The following is a 6000-nucleotide window of genomic DNA, read 5'->3' as shown; positions in this document are numbered from 1 at the left end:
TTTGGAGGTTTCACACATCTTACATTTTTCCTTTGATAATAAAAATCTGTGACTTTAAGTCGTCCGACGAGGTGCCTCTATGAAGGTACTTTCGGTGTAGGCATTGTCTCTTTGTTGACTTAGCTTGTATAAAGAAGACGCCCGACAATTGATTACTAGAGACGCTGTTTCACCTGGAGTTCTCAACCGAACAATATCCACCAAAAGCAACTCGTCTCAAATGAAGATTTCCAACACGGAGTACTGTGTATTGCTGTGTAGTACATAGGTACCTAACAAAATTGCATATTTTCTATACTTGATCTGGCCTAAACAGATCATCGTTGAAAACATCTAACCAAGATCCGAAACGTAGCGTAGCCTGGAGCTATGCTATTAGTATTAGTTCTTTTTGCTGTCGAATCCTCGCCATAAGGCCCTGATGTACTGAAGGCAAGCAAGCTACTGAAGCTACAAAGGAAATATTGCTTGCGATATGGCTATATTTCCCCATATTTCTTCATTGGAAGGAAATTTGTTACGAACATGAGAAACAGTATGATATCTAATATATAAAAATGAATGTGTGTGTGTGTGTGTTCGAACTTTATGCCTGGCCAAACAGCTCATCCGATTGCTACGAAACTTTGTCAACTTATTGCTTGCACTCCCGTGAAGGTTATATGCTATTTTCCGGTTCATTTTTGTTGAGCTACGCCGAGCAAGACCACTAAATGGATGAGTGACATGAACGGCCATGCCTTAATTGTTATTATTAAGGCACTTCATACATTGCTTTCAAATTAAATGCTAAGACATAACTTTGGAAGACACTAAACGAGAATAGGTAAGTAGGGTAAGTGTACCATTTATTGGCCCACCTAAAAAACGTACCATTTATTGGCCCACCTGTGGGTCTACGCTCATAAGTCTGAACTGGACGAACTTTTTCAAGATCCAATTTCATCAAAAGAAAGGGCTTAAAGAATGCTATCGAACCAGTGGTATTCCAAAATTGTAGTCATAAAAACAAAAATTAGAAAAATCAAAGTTCCTTCCTGAATATGAATTTATGTTCATCAAATTTATCGTTGGTAATTCGAAAAATCACGGAATACTAGAATAATAGATCATCTATATTTAGGTAGTCTCATCAAAATACTAGGAATAAAATTATGGCCGTAGCCACATAATAATTTTATATGCATTGTCATGAAGCCATCTGACGAAGTTGAGGTTCTAATGAGAGAGATCATTGTTTCTTTCTTGTTGATATAGAGCCTAATTTTTGTTGATTGTGGGAACTCTGAGGTGTATAAAGTTTTTTAAGGTTAAGGAATCATAAAACTTGAGTTTTCATTTGTGAAAGCGGTGTGATGATCAAAGCCATCTAATTCCTGTCTTTTTCCACAATCAATGAAGCCGATTGGAAAGGTATCAAAACCGCAAACCATAGTCTATTATTAGCACGGCTCGAACATCTTTCAGGTATATCTATTATTTACCTTTGCCGCCATAGAACAATGGTTATAAATATTATTTTGCAGCTTTGGTGGTAGAAAATTGGTGGGATAGACTTTGGTGCCTCTGACTAAACTCAAAGCCATATAAGTGATCTGACACATAGTGAAGCTCAGTCAAAGTGAAGCTACCTACCTAAATTAGTACTATATACGTAATCTATTGATAAACGAAATGGATACCTATGCGAATATCCAGACTCATACTCAACAGTATTAATTTTAAAAAGAAATAAATAAAAGGAAAGAAACAAGCGGAACAGTACAGAAATCGGTTGTAAATAATCCTGTTGTAGGTGGGTCCTGTAGAGAAGGATTTCTTCTTTTTGGATAAATCATAGTACCCATATCCTTGTAGTAATTTTCATCTGCACGAATGTATCTGCCCAAAAAGACTAATTTATGTCATGTACCTACCTACCTACCTACTTGGATTTACTAAACTTTGAGTTATCACTTGTTAATTTTAAAAAGAAATAAATAAAAGGAAAGAAACAAGCGGAACAGTACAGAAATCGGTTGTAAATAATCCTGTTGTAGGTGGGTCCCTGTAAAGAAGGATTTCTTCTTTTTGGGATAAATCATGGTACCCATATCCTTGCAGTAATTTTCATCTGCACGAATGTATCTGCCCAAAAAGACTAATTTATGTCATGTACCTACCTACTTAAGCGGAACAGTACAGAAATCGGTTGTAAATAATCCTGTTGTAGGTGGGTCCTGTAAAGAACGATTTCTTCTTTTTGGATAAATCATAGTAAGTACCCATATCCTTACAGTAATTTTCATCTGCACGAATGTATCTGCCCAAAAAGACTAATTTATGTCATGTACCTACCTACTAGGATTTACTAAACTTTGAGTTATCACTTTTTATTAGCACCGCTGTTTATTTCGAGTGCAAGTTGCAGCCGGCTTCCATCATACTATATCAAGCTTGACTCGTAAATTTCAAACCGAAGTTATGTTTAGCACAACTGCACAACCATAAACCAAAAAACCCCATATTTCGAGTGCAAGTTGCAGCCGGCTTCCATCATACTATATCAAGCTTGACTCGTAAATTTCAAACCGAAGTTATGTTTAGCACAACCATAAACCAAAAAACCCCAACAGAAACAGTTGCCTTTATTGAAGGCAAAAACATGGAGTTCTTAATTACTTTTAATCATTTTGTTGCTAATGTCGGTCTTGTGGCAACTTTTTTAATTGCTACCAAAGAAGCCAAAAAGTAAAGAATATGCAGGAGCAAATAATTATACGAACAATATATCAGTCAATTTTAATGGTGGAACTTTGTATATTTAGACGTTTTCCTTAGCTTCTTAACAATACGTTGTCCAAACGTTGAAAGAACTTTAAACACGAAGTTGAAGATGACTTCTGTTCTGATAATTTTTGGTCAGAATATTTGGATACCTATCTATTTACCTAATGTAATCTGATAAATAGCTCAATCCTATTATGTAAAATTGATCAAGCACAAGCTTTATGAATAAACCAAATTCAAGAGAATCGACAACTTTTAAAGCCCTGAATTTCGTTCTTGCAGCATCCTCGTGTGCAAAATCCGTTGCAGTTATCGGTTTGGCATTTATTACCTCTACATTATTGCAAAGTTCATTAAAACTAATGACTTTCCAACTTATGAATATCGTCTTTCCCAAATGAATATAGGCATTTACCGCCTGACTTTGTGTTTATAACTTTCATTCAGGGAATATTCATAACCCTTTGAAGGCAGATACCTACTAAGAGTACAGGGTATCGTAGAGACGTTTCCTTGAGAGACAATATTTCTGGGTTTGGCTGAAAAGAAACAGGAAATGAAGGAATTATGGACATTGGACACCCAACTTGAATGGTGAGATCTTTTAGTTTAATTACTGTAAAATTAAATCCTAGAAGCAAAAGTTTAGTGTTCCTTTGACAAAAAATTAGGTTTAACGGTGTAAATTATTTTCCAAATGATAGTGTCAAAATGTTGAAAATATTGAAAAGGACCTAATTCTTATTGCAATACGTTTCCTTGAGAGACAATATTTCTGGGTTTGGCTGAAAAGAAACAGGAAATGAAGGAATTATGGACATTGGACACCCAACTTGAATAAATGGTAAGCCTGGTAATGGTGAGATCTTTTAATTTAATTACTCTAAAATTAAATCCTATTAGAAGAAAAAGTTTAGTGTTCCTTTGACAAAAAAATAGGTTTAACGGTGTTAATTATTTTCCAAATGTTAGTGTCAAAATGTTGAGAATATTGAAAAGGACCTAATTCTTATTGCAATCAAAACCTACTTTTGGCATATTTAAAATACCCTTGGTTACACTTTGATTCCTCATAAAACTGGATAGGTACACCTTCTATCCATTAGACTATATTAGAGGGTGCCAAGGCAAAGAAAGGACTTTATGATATTGTCTGCCGCCAACAGGATGTGTATAACCGAACAAGAGAAGGTTCTACATGTTTAGTAGAATGCTCGAATTTTAGGTTCATAGATAGAAATCAAATTTCTCAAGGCTAGACCCTTTTGTTTTGATTGTAGGTAGGTGTACCTGTGTACTCACTAATGTTCTATTTTCACCAATCTTTTAGGCTTTGTTTATATTACCTTTATTTCGTACGAAGCAGAAACCTTCTGGTTTGTTCTTATCAACCCTTTTCATCAATTTGTATTATTTTTGAGAGTGTTTTGATTGTAGGTAGGTGTACCTGTGTACTCACTAATGTTCTATTTTCACCAATCTTTTACGCTTTGTTTATATTACCTTTATTTTGTACGAAGCAGAAACCTTCTGGTTTGTTCTTATCAACCCTTTTCATCAATTTGTACCATTTTTGAGAACCCTTCGCCTATAATCCTCACGTTTTTGAGATCAAAATTATGATATGAAATTGAGATCTCAATATTTTGGGTTTATCTGACACTGTGTCTACTGTCTATGGAGGTAAAGTGACCTGGAAGAGTTCTAAATTACTAATGATCGTCTTGTGCGGTCCCCTGGTACAACAGCGCTACATACCACAACTCGAGCACCCTGTTATTATAAATATTGGAACTAACACAGAAATTTCTTGGTATAATCATCTATCCACGTACCTACTATACATCATAATGCCCTCGGAAAGAAATAGATTATTCGCTCAACGCAGGTCTAAAGTACAAAGTTAGACTAAAAACGGAGAGGGCTTGGTCCTAACGTAGTAGCATGTCATTTTTTATTTGTCTTGAAGGCAGCTCTCATGCACGCGTGGCTGTATTAGATACACTCGTGTCTGGCACTCATGCAAGATGAGGCATACTCGTGCAGCCAGATAGAATAAATAACAAACAACACATTGCTACCAAAGATAATGAAGGAACTAATGAAATAGTTCAACAATTCTGTCAAAAGTATTGTCACATAGTAGGCGATCAGTCAATCACCCTATCCCTATAGGACTTAAACTTAAATACTTGAAGGATTTAGATTTTATTAACGTTTGTCTAAACATGACCACTCAATATGAAGAAAACCTGGAGGAAACAGCCTATATTGTTTATAAATTAACAATTGTTTTTTGATGGATCACTGATTCTTCTTGCAGAGTGGAAGTCACTACTGGAGTCACCGGTGGAATTTCGATTTCTAAAGAGGAAAGAACTTTCCCAGAACTTAGAAGTTACTTATCTGCTGCTCACACAGCATTACTTCAAAGTATGCGTTAAGTACAAACGATAACCGAACAATCACCGCAAAATTTGGTGTTTCTTAAACTTCACGCTGAAGTATCTGACTTACAAAAGAATTCAAGACGTTATTGAAATTTCAAGAACAGCTAAGGAATTGTTAAATGTCAAAATATCATTGTACTCCTTAAGATATCTGTACCCATATCAGACAATGCCTTTTTGGTCCAAGCAGGAAGTCGAAAGAAGCTATTTTGAAAACCGCTTGAACAAGGATCAGACCATCAGACTCAAGCTTCTTTCCATAGGATTCAAGTTTTGGAATGCAATGCGCCCGAGCGTAAAATTGACCATAAGATCAGAAACCAAAGTAATGCGGTCATCAATTTTGATAGCCAATCGTTCCACTGTATGATTAACATAATGCACTAGGATTTCATGATGATAAACTATTTAGAGCCACTGGTAATTTCATGGATAGACAATAGGCACTACTGCTCGCGACTTGCTACTTGGAGTACTTGGTCATCTCAGTGAGAAACTGGGTACTTGGTATCCTCACTGAAGCATGGACTCATATCTTTCACAATTTTAAATTTAACTTTTAAAAAACTACATTTCAGTCAAATAGGTATACATTTTGCATTGTATACCACTGGCAGGACTCATGCAATATGACCGCATTTATTTGGTGACCCTGGACACGTAAAGTAAGTAAGTATTGTATGACACCGTACAACGAGGAAACCCAACAAGAGGTTGTGTTTCCCGAAAATACCTAGATTACATCAGAAAGTTCAAATAATTTCACGCACATCTATTCCTT

Source organism: Diaphorina citri, unplaced genomic scaffold (genome assembly GCF_000475195.1).
Source record: "Diaphorina citri unplaced genomic scaffold, Diaci psyllid genome assembly version 1.1 scaffold2125, whole genome shotgun sequence".
Classification (NCBI taxonomy): Eukaryota; Metazoa; Arthropoda; class Insecta; order Hemiptera; family Psyllidae; genus Diaphorina; species Diaphorina citri.
This window is presented reverse-complemented; position numbering follows the sequence as displayed.